At 36.0% G+C, this 23,452-nt stretch overlaps 1 protein-coding gene across 3 annotated transcripts in view; it reads right to left on the bottom strand.

Annotated features, from left to right (window-relative positions):
* Positions 1-2,423: 2,423 nt before the first annotated feature.
* LOC103349464 (translation initiation factor IF-2) overlaps positions 2,424-23,452 on the bottom strand; it is a 782,466-nt gene continuing 761,437 nt past the window's right edge. The window contains exon 4 of one of the 3 annotated variants that reach the window (XM_070059803.1): positions 2,424-2,559. The gene's annotated coding sequence lies outside the window, so the exon portion shown is untranslated. The remainder of the gene's footprint in view (positions 2,560-23,452) is intronic. The other 2 variants (XM_070059800.1, XR_011383185.1) reach the window with 2 other exon arrangements.

Here is a 23,452-nt window from a genome sequence, read left to right on the forward strand (position 1 = left end):
GTTACTGGGGGATATAGCATCCTTCTCTTCTGTTTCCCATTAAATAGTTACAGTACTTGCTCCAGTTTGCAAACCTACGTCTTGGAATAAATAAATGAAAAGTGTTTATTTTTCAAACTGATTATGTAGCACAGATATTCACCCTAACTACAAGTGAATTTGGGACAAACTTTGAGCTGTCAAGTGTCCTTACTTGAAGAGTAACATTGTTCACTTAGAGATCATATTTAATGGGTCATATCTACTTGTCTATGAAAATGTGCTTTTTTTCTTTCTGTCTTGTGATTTTCTTTAGCAGATTATGTATTATGCACATCATATTCTGGTTAAATGCTTATTAACTAATAAAAACCATTCTCTTTCTTTTAGCTTTGTGCAGAGATTTTCTTCTTAGGTGGAAATTTTGTTTTAATTATGTTTCCCTAGCAACATTAAATGACCCTTAATAAGACAGCATGATGCCTGTTTATATATCTGAAAGGGAGAAACCAGTATATTAACATAATATAAAATATAATGCAAAATAGCATATCTCTTTGATATTATAGATTGTATCAGCCCAAGATTAGTTTTCTATTTAACATTGTACTGCTATCCTTCCTACCCAAAACTTGCCAATGTCCTAGAATAACATGGGGACATCATTTCCCTGTTCCAAAAAAGTGAAGTGTTTGTAGATCCCAAGTAGAGTGCAAATAACTGATAAATTTCTCATTGATGGGATTGTGTGCAAGGCTTTCAATACTGAATAAGAGGGATCTTGCGTTTTGGTTTAATGGCTTGGGCTGCCAGATATGACACCCTGCCTTTTAAATAAATTTTGAACATTTTTCAAAATTAAAAACAAAATACTGAATAAGTGGATGACTGCAACAATTACGGCAAATGGCATTAAAATCGGTTATTCTTTTTTAAACTAGGATACGGCCTCAGATCCATTGTTAATCTAGGATCACAGACTTCAGCACCAATAAATCGAGATTGGCTCTTGAAATTAAGCCCATGTTTTTGCTTATTTTCTTTCTTTCCTAGTTTTTTTTTTAAAAAAGATTTATTTATTTTTATTTTTTATTTTTTTTTAACATTTATTTAATGAATGTAAATTTCCAAGTACGACTTATGGATTACAATGGCTTCCCCCCCATACCGTCCCTCCCACCCACAACCCTCCCCTTTCCACTCCCTCTCCCCTTCCATTCACATCAAGATTCATTTTCGATTATCTTAATATACAGAAGATCAGCTTAGTATACATTAAGTAAGGATTTCAACAGTTTGCTCCCACACAGAAACATAAAGTGAAAAATAATAGATGATTTTTTTAAATGATGATGAAATCAGATCAGACCTATTGTCATGTTTAATCCCAGTGAGAGTCAAGTTGGGAATTGATAATTTCTTTTTTTGTTTTTTACAGAAGATCAGTTTAGTATGCATTAAGTAAAGATTTCAACAGTTTGCACCCCCATAGAAACACAAAGTGAAATATATTGTTTGAGTACTCGTTATAGCATTAAATCTCAATGCACAGCACATTAAGGACAGAGATCCTACATGAGGAGTAAGTGCACAGTGACTCCTGTTGTTGACTTTACCAATTGACACTCCTGTCTATGGCATCAGTAATCTCCCTATGCTCCAGTCATGAGTTTCCAAGGCTATGGAAGCCCTCTGAGTTCTCCGACTCTTATCTTGTTTAGACAAGGTCATAGTCAAAGTGGAGGTTCTCTCCTCCCTTCAGAGAAAGGTATCTCCTTCTTTGAAGACCTGTTCTTTCCACTGGGATCTCACTCACGGAGATCTTTTACCAGAGTGTCTTGGCTTTCCATGCCTGAAATATTCTCATGGGCTTTTCAGCCAGATCGGAATGCCTTTAGGGCTGATTCTGAGGCCAGAGTGCTGTTTAGGACATCCGCCATTCTATGAGTCTGCTGAGTATCTCACTTCCCATGTTGGATCACTCTCCCCTTTATTTATTCTATTGGTTAGTGTTAGCAGGTACTAGACTTGTTTATGTGCTCCCTTTGACTCTTAGTCCTTTCATTATGATAAATTGTGAACTGAAATTGATCACTTGGAATAGTGAGATGGCATTGGTACATGCCACCTTGATGGGATTGAATTGGAATCCCCTGGTATGTTTCTAACTCTACCATTTGGGGCAAGTCAGCTTGAGCATGTCCCAATTTATACATCTCTTCCCTCTCATTCCCACTCCTATGTTTAACAGGGATCACATTTCAGTTAATTTTCAACACTTAAGAATAACTGTGTATTAATTACAGAATTAAACCAGTCATATTAAGTAGAACAGACAAAAAAACTACTAAGAGGGATAATGTATTAAGTTGTTCATTAACAGTCAGGGCTATGCTGATCAAGTCACCGTTTCCCATAGTGTCCATTTCACTTCAACAGGTTTCCTTTTTGGTGTTCAGTCAGTTGTCACCAATCAGGGAGAACATATGGTATTTGTCCCTTTGGGACTGGCTTATTTCACTCAGCATGATGTGTTCCAGATTCCTCCATTTTGTTGCAAATGACTGGATTTCGTTGTTTCTTACTGCGGTATAGTATTCTAAAGAGTACATATCCCATAATTTCTTTATCCAGTCTACCGTTGATGGGCATTTAGGTTGGTTCCAGGTCTTAGCTATTGTGAATTGAGCTGCAATAAACATTAGGGTGCAGACCACTTTTTTGTTTGCCAATTTCATTTCCTTTGGGTAAATTCCAAGGAGTGGGATGGCTGGGTCGAACGGTAGGGTTATCTTCAGGTTTCTGAGGAATCTCCAGACTGACTTCCATAGTGGCTTGACCAGTTTGCATTCCCACCAACAGTGGGTTAGTGTCCCTTTTTCCCCACATCCTCGCCAGCATCTGTTGTTGGTAGATTTCTGAATGTGAGCCATTCTAACCGGGGTGAGGTGAAACCTCATTGTGGTTTTGATTTGCATTTCCCTGATTGCTAATGACCTTGAACATTTTTTCATGTGCCTGTTGGCCATTTGGATTTCCTCTTTTGAAAAATGTCTCTTGAGGTCCTTGGCCCATCTCTTAAGTGGGTTGTTGGTTTTGTGTTTGTGGAGTTTCTTGATCTCTTTGTAGATTCTGGTTATTAACCCTTTATCTGTTGCATAGTTTGCAAATATTTTTTCCCATTCTGTCGGTTGTCTCTTCACTCTCCTGACTGTTTGTTTTGCAGTACAGAAACTTTTCAATTTGATGCAATCCCAATAGTTGATTTTGGCTTTGACTGCCTGTGCCTCCCGGGTCTTTTCCAGAAATTCTTTGCCTGTGCCAATATCTTGAAGGGTTTCTCCAATGTTCTCTAGTAACTTGATGGTGTCAGGTCGTAGATTTAGGTCTTTAATCCTTGTTGAGTGGATTTTTGTGTAAGGTGTAAGGTAGGGGTCTTGCTTCATGCTTCTGCACATGGAAATCCAATTTTCCCAGCACCATTTATTGAATAGACTGTCCTTGCTCCAGGAATTAGTTTTAGATCCTTGATCAAATATAAGTTGGCTGTAGATGTTTGGGTTGATTTCTGGTGTTTCAATTCCGTTCCATTGGTCTATCCATCTGTTTCTGTACCAGTACCATGCTGTTTTGATTACAACTGCCCTGTAGTATGTCCTGAAATCTGGTATTGTTATGCCTCCGGCTTTGTTTTTGTTGTACAAGATTGCTTTAGCTATTCGAGGTCTCTTGTGCCTCCATATAAATTTCAGCACCAATTTTTCCAGATCTGAGAAGAAGGTCTTCGGTATCTTGATTGGTATTGCATTGAATCTATAAATTGCTTTTGGGAGAATAAATAAATAAATAAAAGATTTATTTATTTTTATTTGAAAGAGTTACAGAGACAGAGGTGGAGAAAGAGAGTGAGAGTGAGATTGAGAGTGAGAGTGAGAGTGAGAGTGAGAGTGAGAGTGAGGGAATCTTGCATCTGCTAGTTCACTCCCCAAATGGCAGCAACAACTAGGGCTGGGTCAAGAAAAAGCCAGTAGCTAGGAGCCTCTTCATGGTATCTCACATGGGTGCAGGAGCCCAAGCACATAAGCCATCTTCCACTCATTTCCCAGGCACATTAGCAGAGAGCTGGATAGTAAGTGGAGCAGACAGGAATCTAACCAACACCCATTTAGGATTCCAGCATCACAGGTATCACAGGTGGTGGCTTACCCTGCTATACTATGATGCTGACATTTCTTTCTAGTTTTTTGTTTTGTTTTGTTTTTTTGTTGTTTTTAACATTGTCAATATAGTTAATAAATAATATTCTGAGAATATTTATTAACTATATTGACAATGTAGATATTGAATAAGATTATTGAAGAGAAAAATTAATATGTCAGGTCATAAACTTAGTTTCCTAGGCTTCTACAGTAAAATACCATAAACTGGTGGCATATAAGTGGTAGAAATTTATTTCTCACAGTTCCAAAAGTTAGGAAATACAGGTCAGTGTCTGATGAGGTAGTGCCCTTGTTCATAGTAGGTGTTTTACTTGATAGTCTTCAGTGGAAAGCAAGTGCTCATAAATTAATATTCCTCTTTTATAAGAGCACAGCTTTGATTCATGAGTGCTACATCCTTGTTATCAAATCACCTCCCCACCCCCTTCCCCTAATACCTTCACATTGGGCACTGGGTTGAAACATGGACCTCAGGCTGCCTGAACATTCATTTCACAGCAGTGAGGTGCTGTCATAGTCTTCTTCCTCATGAAATAACTAGATAATATGCTATCTTAGATGAGTAAGCAGAAAACTATTTTTAAACCAAGAAGCAGTTAATTTTAGCTTTGTGTCTGAAACAATCCACATATCTCTCCTACTCCGCTGCTGTACCCGAAGAACAGTCTGAGAAAATAGCTTTATGAATGGCTGTCACTATATTTCCATAAAAATTTATTTATAAAGTAAGTGAAAGGCCAGTTTTGGCCTACATTCTATCATTATTGACTCCCAACCTAGAGGATGTACAAGCAGACATTTGAGAATTATAATTGTTGTATACAATAATAATGTGGCAAATTTTGGAACAAAATTTCTCAAGATAAATTTAATAGAAAATGGAGTTACCTAACAAATTTAATTTCTCTCACCATAGATTTTAAAGAACCATTTTAATATATATTCATCATTATTGGAGATAAATTTCCTCCTTAGAACTCAAAATTTGTTAAAATATTAACTAAAATTGGACAATACAAGCTTTTCTAGAGATTGTATCTCCCCAAAATGTTGTTAGTTTCCAGACATTTGCTGAAAACATAATATTGTCTTTTATGAATCTCCACCATTGGTAAGACTCCTTTTACTTTGAAGACCACTTAAGTACTTGGTTAGTTATAGAGAAAACATTAGTATACTTCCTCCTGTGAGTTTACCCTGTCTTGTTCATTCTATTAGCATCAGTAGGGCACAGATGCACCTCCACCCATTTACTTCTCTCTGAGCAGTGAAGAGTACAGCCTGAATTGTGTCAATCGCACTGACTAGATTGCACAAGAGTGCTTGCTACTTCGTGGAAGTAATATGCAACATTCACGAGTTTGTCCTTGCTTACACCAAAAAGACAAATATAATCCTTACCTTTTTTATCCCATGCTTTCTTCATGTTTTGCTAATTTCACAGTTTAATTCTGGTGGAGGGGACATGAATTGTCCTGACTGGCAATACCTCCTCTGACAGGGAACATGCTGTGTCTGTGAGAAGTCCAGTGAATGAGCTCAAGGTGATGGAAGTCCACAGATGACCTCGTCAAGGAGATGTCTCTGCTTCCACTTCTTCATCACAGATTTCTGGAGGTCAGAAGTGGTCAGAGAAACGTTGTACAATAAATAAAGGTAAGATTAGAGTTCCTAATGCCTGATTTATTTATCCTTACCATTTAGTCCAAGAAAGTTAACTTTTTTACTCTGACATCTCCATGTTTACACACTTTTGTAAAAATGGACTTTGTAAATAGGAATCAAAATGTATGTTCTGCTGTTACTTAGTGGTGTGAACTTGATGATAACTTGTATTTTGCTGCAGATGGATTGAGATTTTTCTCTTCTTCTACATTCGTCTCCTCTTAGTCGTCAGCTCTCATGCCTAGAATATTTTCTGTTTTTCTAGCTTGATCTTGCGTCATATTCCTATCAGCCCCTGACTAAGAACAGTTTGAGAATGGATGGTAATATAAGTCAACCAAAAAATCTGTCCCACTGGATGATACTTAAGACACTATTATCTCTACTGTTACAGAGTAAAAACTATAGCTCTTTAACTCCCATGCTTCCCCGACAGTCAAATCCTTCATTATTTATGACTCAAAAGATTTTCCATTTTATCACTTAAGGTCTAGTATTAAATCTAATCCACTTACCCATCTGCAACCCCATTAAAACACAAGCTCTGGGGCCGTGCCATGGCTCACTTGGTTAATCCTCCGCCTGCAGCACCAGCATCCCATATGGGCACCGGGTTCTAGTCCCAGCTGCTCCTCTTCCAGCCAAGCTGTCTGCTGTGGCCTGGGAGTGCAGTGGAGAATGGCCAAAGAGCTTGGACCCCTGCACCCGCATGGGAGACCAGAAAGAAGCACCTGGCTCCTGGCTTCGGATTGGTGCAGCTCTGGCCATAGCAGCCATTTGGTGGGTGAACCAATGGAAGGAAGACTTTTCTCTCTGTCTCTCTCTCTCTCTCACTGTCTATAACTCTACCTGTCAAATAATAAAAAATTGAGCTCCTTAAGGACAGGAATTTCATATTTCTTTGTGTCTATAGTCTCTATTAGCAGTGTGTGGCTCATAATGTTCAATCAGCAAGTAAGGAGGTAGGAATGTGTGGGCTGAAGGTGGGAAGGGAAGGGGTGGTATTTTTAATCCCCTCCTAAGTGAAAAAGGAATAGTTGAATTAAACTGAAAAAGTGAAGATAATTTACTGAACAATTTCTAAGAGAGTAATATTTAGACATGCTTTAATCTTTGTATCACAAAAGCAGGTGGAAATATTTTCTGTTTTCTATTCTAAAATTTAACTTGCCATTTCAAAATTACTTCAGTATGCAATTATACTTACATAAAGATAATTTTTTATTTCAGGCAGTCAAATAGTAAAATGTTGGAGTGGGAGGAAGCATAAAGCTGCCTAAGCATAAAGCAACCTGAGATTGCAACCCCCTTTATCAGTTCTGAAGTACACAGAGAATGTGGTGGAAAGAAACTATGACTCTTTGTTTGAATATCACTTTGTATTGCTGAATGCTGCTTTATATGGCTGATCCAAGTCAGGAAGTTGAACAAGCCAAAGTTAACATGTCAGTATGTGTGTGTGCATATGCCCATGCACACGAATATTTGTAGGTAGTTAAGGAAGGAGGTTTGGCAAGCCTTATGGAACTAAAGAGGATATATATCTCTTACCTGAAAAAATACAGGAAGAAGGGAATGGCATCAGCAAATTGACAAAATAGCAATCTCCTCACCTGCTCTCCTCACACAGACAGAAGGAATAAATAACTAGACAAGAACAAATTCCATCTCAGAAAGATTCAGGAACTCCTACATGGTAACAGTGAGAAAACATCTACATTGAAATGAGTAGCAAAAGCTGAGAGTGATGCTTGTCAGAAACTTCATTCTAGGCACAAAACCTTATAATCCATAAGGAATATCCAATACTCAGCTTTGCCCTGAGTAGTGAAAGGTGTGGATCATGCAAAGAGATAATCCCAGTTTTTATAGTTCCCTCTTAAGGAACTGGCTTCTAAATCACCTAGATGCTCAGTATTGTAAATTCTGTGCAACCAAAGAGCACCAACAGTTGGCTTTAAATTTTATTAATTAATTAATTCGAGAGAGAGCGTGCGAGTGAGTATTTCTATTCATCATTTCATTCCAAAAACACCTCAAACATCTACAATCATTGATGCTAGGCTAGGGCCAAAGCCAGCAGCTGGGAACCCAATTTAGGTCTCCCACACAGGTAGCAGGAAATAAATTATGTGAGTCATCACCACTGCCTTTTGGGGTCTGTATTGGCGTGAAGCTGTAGCCGAGAGCCAGAGTCAGGAGTTGAACACAGGTGCTCCAGCATGGGATGTGGGAATCTAACCACTAAACCAAATGCTTGCTGCAAAAGGTTGGCTTTGCATAATCATGTGAGCACCCCCTGCACAGTGTGAAACAGACATTAATTCCCCACTCCCAGTTTCCAGGAAGGAAATTGACTGTACTCGAACCTGATGCTGTCCTGGAATTGAACCTCTAATTAGGCTTTATATAGGAAATTAGGATAAAGGAAGGCGTAAGACAAATTGGAGCATGAACTAGTCTCTGAGCACTTCATGCGCCTAATCCTCCCATCTCAGTAAAGGGATAAAGCCAAGTCTCAATTCTCTCCCTTGAAGGACCTGGTCCATGCCTTAAACATGTCTACTTTTAAAGCTGCCACAAAGGGGGCATATTTCTAAATCACCTAGCTCCGGAGATGCATTCATAGGTTCCCAGAGCCATAGGCAACAAAGATATGATTTTAAAGAGTGGAAGCAATGACAGTGAGTATTTCTCCTAGTTCAGCATAAAGAAATCAGGAAACACATCTCAGTTTGTAATTAAAGGGTTTGACTACCTACCTAATGTTCATCTTTTTCCTACTGCTTCCATGTCATGCTTTTAATTGCCTTTAGCTATGCAATGATGTATAAGACAATTAGTAGCTGTTTGAGAATTTGAATGAGTAACTTCTACCATTATTTTCCCCTGGCTCTCTTCAGAGATAAAATTAAGCTACTAGCCAATATGCTTGACACTGGGTTCTGACAGAACCAAGCATTTCCCAGGACTACAGGGATGATAAATCATAAAGCAATGGGTTGAAAGAGCACACTGACTGAAGAAGACAAATGTGCAGAAATTGGCCACAGATCTGTACCTTACTTAGTGCAGACCAGATAGAAAATAAACAGCAGCTCCAAGTTTGTTTCTGAGGACAGAAGAAACAACATAACACATATAGCACCCCAACTTCTCCAGATATTTCTCAAAAGATTGGCTTCTATATTACTCCTTTCAGGATATGAATGGGACTTAAAATGCCCTGATCTTCTGTAAACAACTGAGAACTAATATGGCAGTTAGAACAAGCACAAAGATTTGAGAAATAGGCATTCTCTGGCCAATGACAGTTTTATCTGCAGTAATTGACAGAGAATAAAGAAAAGTGAAGAAACAGGGAAATATGTTGCAAACAGAAAAGGATAGGTCTCCATAAACAGATTCTAATGAATGTAGTAAACTGATTTATCTGACAGAGGAATAAAAACTGCAATCAAAAACGTTAGTTCTTGAGAGCTATCCATGGCCAAAGAGTGAATATCAGAAATAAAACAAAGAAGTACACAGCAGAAATCCTAGAAATGAAGAATGTAATAATTGTGTGAAAAATTATATAGATAGATTAAACAATATTGTATCAAGCAGAAAAAAGGATCAGTGATCTCAAAGAGAAGTCATTGGAAATCATAATCACAGGATAAAAAGAGAAGTAATGAAATAGAGTGAAGATATCTTACAGAACTTATGAAAAATCATCAAACAGATCAATATATGCATTATGGTAAGAGAAAGATGGAAAGAAGGGGAGAAGAGACAGAGACAGAAAACATATTCAAACAATAGCTGAAAATTCCCAATAATTCTAGAAACAGAATATCCAGATCCATGAATCCCCAAGAATGCTAATAGAATAAATCCTAAGATTCATTTTAAAACACATTATAATCAAACTATTAAAACTTAAAACCAAAGGGAAGACTTTGAAAGTAATGAGTGACTTGTAATGCACATGAAAACCTCTATCAAAAATATCAGCAGATTTTTAACAGAAACATCATAAGCCAGATTAGAGTGGATGACATCCACATACATGAGGGGCCATCAAAAAGATTGTGGAAAGTGCCTCCTATGGGAAAACCATGAATGCATTTTTTCAGTTTCTTCCCATGAACCTTTGGAAGTGCCCTCATGGACTAAACGGACCTATCAGACATACACAGAATTTTTGTACCTCAGCAAAATGAAGGTTCTTCTAATTGCAAGTCAAATATTCTCCAAGTTACTATTACCAAAATTGTCTTATCAAATGAAAGAATAAAATAGGTTCAAATATCTTTTCCAACCACAAATGAATGAAATCAGAAATAATTAAGAATAAATTAATGGGAGAAACGTGCCAGGGGATTCCAATACAACCCCATCAAGGTGGCATGTACCAATGCCATCTCACTAGTCCAAGTGATCAATTTCAGTTCACAATTGATCACACTGATAGGTCTAAGATTCAAAGGGATCACACAAACAAAACTAGTGTCTGCTAATACTAACTGATAGAATCAAAAAGGGAGAGAATGATCCATCATGGGAAGCGGGATACACAGAAGACTCATAGAATGGCAGATATCCTAAACAGCACTCTGGCCTCAGAATCAGCCCTTAAGGCATTTGGATCTGGCTGAAGAGCCCATGAGAGTATTTCAGGCATGGAAAGCCAAGACACTCTGGAAAAAAAAAAAAAAAAAAGACCTAAATGAAAGATCTCCGCGAGTGAGATCCCAGTGGAAAGAACGGGTCATCAAAGAAGGAGGTACCTTTCTCTGAAGGGAGGAGAGAACTTCCACTTTGACTATGACCCTGTCTGAATAAGATCAAAGTCGGCAAACTCAAAAGGCTTCCATAGCCTTGGCAACTCATGACTAGAGCCTAGGGAGATTACTGACGCCATAAACAGGAGTGTCAAATTATTAAGTCAACAACAGGAGTCACTGTGTACTTACTTCTCATGTGGGATCTGTCCTTAATGTGTTGTCCAATGTGAAGTAATGCTATAACTAGTACTGAAACAGTATTTTACACTGTATGTTTCTGTGTGGGTGCAAACTGATGAAATCTTTACTTAATATATACTAAATCGATCTTCTGTATATAAAGATAATTGAAAATGAATCTTGATGTGAATGGAATGGGAGAGGGAGCGGGAGATGGGAGGGGTGTGAGTGGGAGGGAAATTATGGGGGTGGAGCCATTGTAATCCATAAACTGTACTTTGGAAATTTATATTTACTAGATTAAAAAATGTAAAAAAATAAAAATAGAAAAGAGTAATGGGAAAACTTCAAATATGTAGAAATTTAAAACACAATATTGAACAACTATTAGGACAAGGAGGAAATAAAAAAGAATTTTAAAGATATCTCTGTATAAACAAAAGATAACACAATTAACCAAAACTTATGGTACCCAACAAGGCAATATTAAGAAGAAAACATGAAATCTTAAAAATAAATAATTATTTCTAACTATATTTACACTTCAAGAAATAAGTAAAAGAATAAAAAACCAAATTTAAAGTCAACAGAAATAAGGAAATAATAGTGATTAGAACATAAATAATTAAACTGGCAAATAGAAAAACTACAGAAAAAAATCAACACAACTCTTTTGGGGTTTTGAGACTATGAGCAAAATCAAGAAACCCTTAGCTAAACTCTCCAGGAAAAAAAAATGAAAAGTAAAATGAATGAAATTAGATGAGATGAATCAGAATAAAAGGATCATGGAGTGTTATCAAAAATTACGTGCAATAAATTTGATTACTTAGAATAAAGAGATAAATTCCTAGGTAAATATAACCTTCCAAGAATAGAAACCTATGAAAAAAAATAGAAAATCTGACCAGAACAATAATAATGAGTTTGAAGTTCAAGCTACAGTAAAATAATCCTGATGGATGTCCTCATGACTAAAGTATACCATAAATTTACAGAGGAATTAAAAGCAATCATTATTAAACTTTTCATAAATAGAGATGAATTTAAAACTTATTACTTAGGTCTAGCATCACAGTGATACCAAAGCTAGTCAAAGACATCATAAGGAAATTGACTATTATCTTTGAAATATAAAGATGCAAAAACATGCAGCAAATATTGGCAACCTGAATTCAATAACATGTACAAAAGATTGTCTGCCATGACCACATGAGATTTGTCTCCAGGATGAGAGTTTGGTTTAATGTACACAATCACTAAATATGATGTGCCACATTAACAGTATTACTGTCATAAATAGAACACATAACCATGTCAATGGATGCAGAATAAGCACTTGAAGAAGCTCAGTATTTATTGATGTGAATACACCCAACAAAATATGCAAAGGAAGAAACTTCCTCAATACCATAAAGGCCACTTATGAAATTCCACAGCTGAATCATAATCAATAAAGAAGAAACTAAGGTATTCCTTAGGAACAAGACACAAATGCCTACTCAAACTACTTTGATTTGACACTGGACTGGAAGCACTATATACAGCAGTAAGTCAAGAAAAATATAAAGCACCCTATTTAGAAAGAAAGAAGTTAAAGCTATCCCTGTTTCCAGAAAACAGTCTTATATGTAAATGATCCTAAAAACTCTACAAAACACTTTTAGAACTAACAAATGCAGTAAAGCTGGGAATATAAAATTAGGATAGAAAACTGTTTCTTTCTTTACACCAGCAACAATGTCTGAAGAGGACATCAACAAAATAATCCTATTTACAACAGAATAAAATATGTGGAGATAAATTTAACCAAGGCAGTAGATCAGAATACTCAAAACTATAAACTACTGATGAAAGAAGACACAAATGAATTAAAGGACATCCTGTATTTGTGGATTGGAAAGATTGTTGTTAAAATATCACTTTGTCCAAAGCAATATATATTCATATGAATATATAATTGATATGTGTTATATATACATATATATGAAATATATGAATATTCAACTAAGTCCCTTCCAAAATTCAATTAGATTTTTTCAAAAAAAAATTGGAAGAGGAACTCTAAATCTCATATGAACCAAAAAAGAACCTAAAAAGAAAAAGCCATTTTGAAAGAGTACAAAGATGGAGGCAATATCGATGCTGAGTACAAATTATATTAGAGTTACAGTAATCAAAATATTATGTTACTTACATAAAGACATACAGAACAATAGAATTTGAGTCCAGAAATATCCACACAGAGAATCACATAAGATCCGTGTTCTAAGCGCCTGCAGACCATATTCAGCACACCTTAACGGAAAATTTAAATTTTATCTATAATTGTATATTAGCATTTTATAATTATAATTTTTAAAAATTCCATTTTGTTTATATCAATATACTCATTTCACATCTTTCTAAAACATCACATCATTTCTAAAGGTGAATTTATTATTCAGGAAAATATATTTGTTTGTACTATATTCTTAAATTTTACATATATCTAGAAGGTTAAAATATCCATGTTTTAGTACAGGTATAGCACCGAATACTTTAGATTTTTGGTCATCTGTTATTCATTAAGACAAAACCTTATCTAACAATGCTACTCACTCAAACATCAGCTGGATATAATCGCAGACTCTCAATGATCAAGAAGTGGAAATGTGTGGTTCATTTAAGGCACGTCTTTAAAAAATGAGTACCCCTTATCCTGTCTAGCTGCCTGGAATCTGAATATGACAACTAGAGCTAACTCTCATAGTCAAGTGGGTTGTGAACAAGAACACACCCTGAGAATGATGAAATACAGTGAGCTAGAAGGTATCTAAATCCCAGATATAGAAGGCTATTTGTTGGTCTGTTGTAATAGAAATATTTTCAAAGAAAGACAAATCTGTGGTTGTTGAAAACTAAATGCTGCCTTTGTTCTTAGACCTAGGGACAGTGTAACATCTCTCTCATTAAATAATTCTTGTAAGCTAGATCCAACTGGAGATTTGTTGAGGACTAACTTGCTACATAGAGGCTACTTTGTAAAGTTCTCTAAGAACTGCTACAAGGCTACAGATTCCATGAGTCACTTATACACTCACAGGTTCTTTTCATCAGCAAGTATATGTCAAATGCATCAGTATGTCATGATTGCACTGGACTCTAGACCATCACATGTATTTTAGGTTGATGCACAGAATGCTATGTGAAAGAATGGTTTCCTAAGTTATCAAATCAAATATGTAACCAAAGACTACGCTATTTATAAGTCGCATACCAGCCACTTCTGTGTCAAAAGAGAAAGGGCATCAGAATGATGAGGATTTCAAATCCTTGAAATAGTAATTAAGGAAACTTTTAGGAGAAAAGACAATTGCTAAACACATTAAATCATTTTTAAAATGGAGTATTAGAATTTATAATTCAAAGTCATGTCAGAAATATCTACCTTACTTGAATCCCTATAACCACAAAATCCCTTTCCATAAATTCATCACCTGGGAAATAAATTCTGCTACTACACAATCTCAAGGACTAAGGCTGGGTTGGATTCTAAATTAATGTTATGTTTAATATTGGGAAAAGTTGGGAAAGTCGAAAGGCAACCTGGTGAAAAAAGTGTTGGCAGAAAAGGCATATTTTCCTCAAATAACTCAATAGAGAAGACGGAGGCGGGGATATTTACATTCACTACAATTATGTTAGCTGGTGGTTTCACTTTTACATACATATTCAATTCCTTCAAAACAAAACTTGAGGGCAGAGGCTGTCATCTTGCAAAAAATAAATGCACTTAGAGATAGGGAACTTTGGTTCTCGAATTTTTAAAACAAAGAGCTATGAATATGCAAGTACTTCAAAAAGTTCACAAAAAATGTTCATGTTTTAAATTTGATTTTCACATGAACTTTTCAAATAATCTTTGAATGCTTTTATTTGGCTATATGAATTCTGATGTTCTATTGCTTCTCAAATTTTAAAACACCTCTTTGTATAGATATTTTGTATACCCAACATAGGAGTGATATTGCTTTCTATTTTTAATCTGTGATGACATCACACCCAGGTCTTTAGATCTACACTTAAATTGTTTTGAGGTGAGTAATACTAAAGGCCCAGGAAGGATACAGAACATAAATTATCTCCAAGGGGAGTGGCCGGAGGCATTATTCTATCAGTGCTGACAAAATGCCTGTTACCTGGAATTGACAGGCAGGAGAGGAACTCAAGAAAAAGACACATCTCTTCAAGTCATCCACACGGGGCCAGTTAAGCCTTGGGAGACAGAGTCTTTCTCTGTCAAAGCTGTACACATACAGGATATTGCCTCACAATGAGACCTGAAACAGGGGGATCAACACTGGCCATGTCCAAGGATGAAAAAGCAAGTCAGATGGCAAACTAAACGACCAACTACATTAGTGGGAGGGCCACAGATTCAGTTTCTTGGAGACACAAACTATTTGTAACACAGGATGATCAATCGTTGCCCTGAAAAGATTTATGCAACCAATTTAGAGAAAAAAGTAAATGATTTAATGTAGCAAACATCAAACCACTTATTGCACAAGCACTTTGATCAATACTTTCACAGTGGTCTTATTCTGAATATGGGGGGTTTCACATATATATCTGCATTGCAGTGAGCTTATTTTTTGTATTATCATTGTAGATTTTCTAACTATTGATGTCATATAATACGTGACTATTACATTTATAAATAATGGACCACAAAAAGTGACATAGCCTTTTCTGAGATAAACAGAGAAGGAAACACGCATATCACTTATCTAGAGAAAAATATGGATAAAATGTTTCTGGACACTTAATGACTACCACAAAATATCTACATTTCAATGGGGAAATGAAAAACTGGCAGTCAAGAAGATATACAAATAAACATTCATTTTCAAAATGATATTCACAAGTAAATATTTTTAAAGATATATATATATATATATATGCATATATATATATATATATATATAGTGTTCACATTGTATCCATGGTATCCAGAGGAGTACCTAATACTAGATATGTAATAAATATTTGTTGAGTGAATGAACAATGAATGAAGCTTCTGTTCATTCACAAGCAAAAAATGGGTTGGATACAAATTTTCACTTAGTTCCGTAATACATTTCTCTAGTAAACTATAAACACAGAATTACTACAACTAAACATTAACAATGTGGTTTTTTAAAACCATTACTGAGTTAAGAAATATAAGGGAAAAATGCCAATCTCTTGATATTCATGCTGATAATAGGTACTTATTAAAATGTCTTTCCAAATTATTTTTTTTTCTTTTCTTTTTTTTTTTTTTTTTGACAGGCAGAGTGGATAGTGAGAGAGAGAGACAGAGAGAAAGGTCCTCCTTTTGCTGTTGGTTCACCCTCCAATGGCCGCTACAGCTGGTGCGCTGTGGCCGGCGCATCGCGCTGATCCGAAGGCAGGAGCCAGGTGCTTCTCCTGGTCTCCCATGGGGTGCAGGGCCCAAGCACTTGGGCCATCCTCCACTGCACTCCCGGGCCATAGCAGAGAGCTGGCCTGGAAGAGGGGCAACTGGGACAGAATCCGACGCCCCTACCGAGACTAGAACCCGGTGTGCCGGCGCCGCTAGGTGGAGGATTAGCCTATTGAGCCGTGGCGCGGGCCTTTCCAAATTATTTTAATGTCATTTAATTTTTCTTTGAAAACAATTGAAATTGAGCACCTTACACATTATTTGTCACCTGTATTTTCCTTTATTTAAGCTGTACTATACTAATCTAATTTGGTGTCTTAAACTACTTGAATCTATATTAATTGAAACATTAAGGCTTAAGTTTGCCAGTCTAATTTTTGCTTTTTGTATAGTCTCTCAATTTTCACTTCTTTTTTTCTCTTATTCCTTTATTTCTTAATGCTATTTGCACATTTTAAAGATCTGTTTTTATATTTATATGGTGTTTTGACTGTTTTTTGTATAGCTTTTTTGTACTGCTTGCTCTACAATACATATTCATAACAATAGTCTACTACTGTCATTATTTTGTCAGTTTAAGTGTAGACACATTCCTCTATATTCATAATTTCTAACATATATAAAATAGCCTTAATATTTCTTTTATGTACATTTATAACATTAGTGTTAGAATTTTTGCTCTCACTGCCAAATGTAATTTTAAAAAGTCTAGAGGAAAAAGCTTGTCTATTGTATTTATCAGTATTTTTACTTAACGTGTTTGGTTCTCTTCCACTTGTTACAGAATTCCCACTATAGTTGTTTGTTGTTTTGCATAGATAAAGTCTTTTAACTATTCCTCTAAAGAAGGTTCACTGGTGAAAAATTCTAAGTTTTTTTTTTTTTTTTTTTGCTTTCAAACTTTTATTTAATGAATATAAATTTCCAAAGTACAGCTTATAGATTACAATGGCTTCGCCCCCATAATGTCCCTCCCACCCACAACCCTCCCCTTTCCACTCCCTCTCCCCTTCCATTCACATCAAGATTCATTTTCGTTTCTCTTTATATACAGAAGATCAGTTTAGCATACATTAAGTAAAGATTTCAACAGTTTGCTCCCACACAGAAACGTAAAGTGAAAAATACTGTTTGAGTACTAGTTATAGCATTAAATCTCAATGTACAGCACACTAAGGACAAAGATCCTACATGAGGAATAAGTGCACAGTGACTCCTGTTGTTGGCTTAACAAATTGACACTCTTGTTTATGGCCTCAATAATCACCCTAGGTTCTTGTCATGAGCTGCCAAGGCTATCTTTTTTCTTTTCTCTGAAAATGTCTTGATTTTTCCTGAATTTCTAACTACATTTTCAGTGGCTGTAAGACGCTGGGTTCAAGTTCCTTTCCTTCAGCACATGAAAGCATCATGCTGCTTCCTACTGGCATTGATAATTCTGAAGATTTCAATGTGATATGTGTATTTTTTCCTTTCACATATACGGTAGTATTTCTTTCATGAACTTCAAATTTTTTTCTTTGTTTTGAAGCTTAGTTTCTAGTTCTTTGGCTGTGTTCCATTGTGGCATATGTTTCTTGGGATTAGCTATCTTGGGGGCTGACACAGCTTTCTGAATCTGCAAGTTTACTTCTTCTCCCCAATTTGGAGAGCTTTTAGCCACTGTTTCCTGGAGTAGCTTTTTAATTCATTCTCATTCTCTTCCCTTCTCAAGACTCTAATGACACCAATGTGCATCTTCTTTTATTACAGTCCCACAGGTCTTTGAGGAACAGTTCAATATGTTTTAATCTATCTTTTTTATTATTCCAGTTGCATCATTTCCTCTTTCTACCTTTCAGTTCACTGATTCTTCTGTCTATAGTTATCTATTATTCAGGTTTTTTTAAATTTTGTTATTTTAACTTTCAGTTCTAAAATTTCCACATGCAGTATATGAACATAAAATTAAATACGAGAGTTAAGAACTACTATAAAACAGTGTATCAAACAGTACACAGAAGGCATAGAAATGAGAAGAATTTGTGTTCTTATGACCCTCAGTTGTCACTGAATAGAGTTAAGAAGACATTTTGCCTTAATCATGGTCCTAAACCAGTGTTACCATAAAGGCCATCCCAGACCCATTATAGCAAATCAACACTGAACTTCAGAACCACAAAAAGTAAAGTTGAGGGGCCAGTATTGCAGGTTAAACTACCTCTTGCATGGAAAGCATCCTTTATTTGTGCACCAGTTGGAGTCCTGGATGCTCTGCTTCTGAGATAACTTCCTTCTGGGAAGGCAGCAGATGATATCCCAAGTTCTTGGGCCTCTGACGCAAATATAGGAGGCCCAGATGGAGTCCCCTGGCTCCACTCTGGCCCAACATTGGCTGCTATGGACATTTGGAGAGACAGCCAGTAGATGAAATTTCTCTTTTGCTCTCTCTCCCCTTGTCATTCTGCCTTTCAAATAAAATAAATAAATCTTAAAAACATCAAGTTGCTATGCCAGTTATTTCACTGTACCAAGACAAAATGCAACATTCTTAAGAAAGTACAACAAAATATAACATGTGAAAACATCAAATATAAAATGTCTAGAATCCAACAAAAAAGTGAACATGCTAAACAAATTTTTGTTTGGTAAAAGTTTTACCAAGATAAAAACATATGGACATTCTTGTTCACAAAATGGAATTATTAGCAAATCAAATACAGCAATCAATAGAAAATAATAGTATAACAGAACCAAGAGGATTTCATCTATAGGATTGGTTTTATTTTTTAAGATTAATTGTCATATTCTTATTATCAATAAACTAATAAAAATATGACAATACTAGAAACAATTAGTAAATTCAATATATATTTTAATTAAATAGAAAAAACTTCCCACAAAGTATTAATAAAACTGAACTTCCTCAACTGAGATAAAATCATACATAATTAATTGCCAAAGGTTGAATAATTTTTACCTAAGTTCAAATATAGAGAAGCATCTTATGCCACTACTATTCAACTCTCCAAGACATTAAGACAAGAATGATTAAAAATAATTAGACTGGGGTCAACTTTAAGGCATGGAGGGTTAAGCCTCCACCTGCAATGTCAGTATCACATATGGGTGTCAGTTTGTGTCCCAATTGTTCCACTTCCAGCTCCCTGCTGCCTTGGAAAGCACTGGGAGATGGCCCAGTGTTCTGGTCCCTACCACACACATGAAACACCCAAATAGATTTTCTGGCTCCTGGTTTCAGCCCTACACAGCCTGATTGCCCTGGACATTTGGGGAGTGAACCATCAGATGGGAATACTCATGTTCATTTTTTCTCTAAATCTGCCTTTAACATAAAATAATATGAAATATAATACTTTTTAAACTGAAGAAGCGAATCTTTATTCCTTTTGAGAGAATATGCTAGCATATATACAAAGAAATCTTTGAGAACTAATAACTAATAATAATAATAACTAATAATATGATCAAAATCATATAGTATAAAGACAATATACATATTACAACCACATTTTCACATACTAGAAATCAACTATTAGAAATCTAATTTCAAAATATAATGCCATTAACAACAGAATCCATTCCATCTCCCTTTTGTCCTTTAAAAGTTGTCCTAGCAGCTTCAAATCTGGGACCCTAGAGTATGCTTTCCTCTGAGTGGTCACTCTAATAAACACACTGTTTCCCTAAATCAAAAATGTATATGGATGTAGGTACCATAAATGTGCAATAAATTTAAATTGCTAATGACAAAACAGTGTAGAAAATAGGCAGGCAGAATCAAAATAATCTTACAGAGGTATACTATGTTCATGGAGCAGCATACTCTAGACATATAGTAGGACAGTTATAATCTAAACAGCATGGTACTGGCACAAAAATAGACATTAGACCATTGGAACAGATTAGAAACTCCAGGTATCAATCAAAGCATCAGCAATCAATTTATCTTTGACAAAGAAGCTAAAACCAATGCATGGAGAAAGGCCAGTCTCTTCAGCAAATAGTACTGGGAAAACTGGATCTCTGCATACAGAAGTATGAAACTACATCCATTCCTTACACCATATAAAAAATCAACTCAAAATGGTTCAAATAATAATCTGCAACCTGATGTTAAATTACTAGAGGAGAACATGGGGAAAACTCTGCAAGACATTGGCATAGGCAAACACTTCTTGGTAAAAACCCCAAAAACACAGGCAATCAAAGCCAAAATGGACAAATGAGTTTGCATCAAGCTGAGAAGCCAACCGATGGAATAGGAGAAAATAATCACAAACTGCACAACTGATAAAGGGTTAATATCTAGAAACTATAAAGAGCTCAAGAAATTCAACAGGAAGAAAAAAATCTAGTTAAGAAATGGGCAAAGGACTTGCACAGGTATTTTCAAGAGAGGAAATTCAAACGGCCAACAGACATTTGAAAAAATGCTCAGAATCAGTAGCTATCAGGGAAGTGCAAATCAAAACCACAAGGATGTTTTACTTCACCCAGGTTAGAATGACTTTCATACAGAAATAAATAATCAACAATGCTGGCGAGGATATGGGGGAAAAGGTACCCTTACCCACTGCTGGTGAGAATGTAAACTGATGTAGCTACTGTGAAAGATAGTACGGAGATACCTCAGAAATCTGATATACCACATGATCCAGTCATATTATGGACTCATCCTCATCCTGGGAATTTACCCAAACCAAAAGAAATCAGGATATGAAAAAGTTTTCAGTACCCCCCACCTTCATTGCCCCTGGAAGAGGGGCAACCGGGACATAATCCAGTGCCTCGACTGGGACTAGAACCCGGTGTGCCGGTGCCGCAAGGCAGAGGATTAGCCTAGTGAGCTGTGGCGCCGGCCCCAATTTGATCTTTACATTAGCCAAGTTTCCTCCAAAAAAAAAAAAAAAAATTCCAGAAATTTTGGTAGAATTAACAGGTTAATTCTAAAATTGATATAAACAGTGAAGAACTATAATGGAGTAAACAATTTTGAAAAGGGGAAAAAATCTGAAACACATAAACTTAACCATTTTGTAAACACTGTAATGTCACAGCAATCCAAGCTATGTAACTTTGGTATAATGGTGGACTTATAGATCAACAGAACAAAATAGAGACTTTAGAAATAGACCCACATGCACCAATTGTTATTTTGTTATTTTACAAATGTGCCACAGTATCTCAACGTACCACCGACTGAATTTTCAGAAAGTTGTGCTGGGCAGGAGGTATCTATACACACGTGGTTGTACCTCAGCTGTTATTTCCTACTATGTCAACACCTCAACTCAAAATCAGTTGCTGATTGAATCAAAGAGCTCAAATTGAGCAGGATAATTTTTGTGGAACTTTAGTTCATAATAGTCCCAAATTATCCAACTGATGGATAATTAGGAGAACACTTTGGAATGATAGAAAAATATTTTGAAATACTTATGAGATAAATTCAGTTCCATAATCACAAATAATTACTTTTTAATTTATCTGTTTATGAAGCAAAATTTACCTCTCTTTTCCTCTCATATCACTCTTTGTAATTAATGTTGGGATAGATCAGCTGCAGAATCTAGTTAAATATATTTTCATTTATCAGTGATTTTAAAATTTAAATCATATAAAATATCAAACACACAATTTTAACCTTGAATCTTGGTTTTTGATAACAGTTGATCAACTTATCTATATTACTGATATATTATTTATATAGCTATGTTACTGTGTGCATGGTAGATAAATGAAGTAGAAAAGTAGATTAAGTTAGGCAGAGGTAAGAAGGGGTTTGAGGGGTCAGCGCTGTAGCATAACGGGTAAAGCTGCCACCTGCAGTGCCTTCATCCCATATGGGTGCCAGTTTGAGACCTGACTGCTCCACTTCCGAGCCAGCTCTATGCTACAGCCTGGGAAACCAGTAGAAGATGGCCCAAGTCCTTGGGCCCCTGCATCTGTGTAGGAGACTCAGAAGAACTCCTGCTCATGGCTTTGGATCGGCCCAGCTCCAGCCATTGTGGCCACTTGGGGAATGAACCACTGGTTGGAAGATCTTTCTCTGACTCTGCATCTCTTTAACTCTGCCTTCAAATAAATATTTTTTTAAAAAGGGATATTTACTCTAATTGAGCTAAAATGTCCAACATGTAGACATTAAAATACTTACAATAGTAGTCATCAGGTAAAAATTGAGGGAGTGATACTTGTCTCTTAAACAGTAAATTTAAACAAATTTGAGTAATTCTGTGCAAAAGTTCAAAATGAAAACAAAAAGTCTCATCATATTAATTTTATCAAATGTGCATATCACCTGCACTAGGTTCTAATTTCAAGTTATTGCACTGAAAAACTATACGCCTTCTGTAAGAATACACAAGACTGTTTCTACTCTATACAAATAATCCAACTGATGGTTTTTAAGTCACATTTTACTTGTTTTATTTATATAAAGGGAACAAATTTCATGTATGTCATATATATGTATATATATATATACAGGATTTTTTAAAAATATATTTATTTATTTGAGAGGCAGAGTCACTGACAGAGAGAGGGAATGGCCGCAACAGCTGGAGCTGGGCAGGTTCAAAACCAGGAGCCAGGAGCTTCCTCTAGGTACAGGGGTCCAAGCACTTGGACCATCCTCCGCTGCTTTCCCAGGTGCGTTAGCAAGGAGCTGCACTGGAAAAAGAGCAACTGGGACACAAACCAGCACGCATATGGGATGCCAGCACCACAGGCAGAGGCTTAGCCGACTATGCCACAGAACCAGCCCCCATATATAGAATTGTAAGAGCATAATGATCTTCCCCACCTTACCTCCTTTGCTTTCTCTCTCATTCCCACCCTCCCTCTTCATTTTTCTTTTATTTTCTATAATGACATATTTTCAATATACTTTATAATCAGAAGCTTAACCCTTAACTAAATAAAGAATTCAGCAAGTAATAAGTAGAAAAACCATGGAACATGTTTATAATTATTTTGTTTATTGATGTATGCAATGTTAATTAAAAGAAAGAAACGTGACCCAAAATGATAAAATAAGTCACACATAATTCAAATAATTTTTAAAATATATAAAACTCAGAGTCATTTTTCTGATCATATAAAATTATTTTTTTCTTCTCTGTTATTTCCTCTCCTAAATACTGCTCTTTCCAAAAGGACGTGAAATTGTGCATCGTCAACCA

The sequence above is a fragment of the Oryctolagus cuniculus genome, chromosome 16 (assembly GCF_964237555.1).
Source record: "Oryctolagus cuniculus chromosome 16, mOryCun1.1, whole genome shotgun sequence".
Lineage (NCBI taxonomy): Eukaryota > Metazoa > Chordata > Mammalia > Lagomorpha > Leporidae > Oryctolagus > Oryctolagus cuniculus.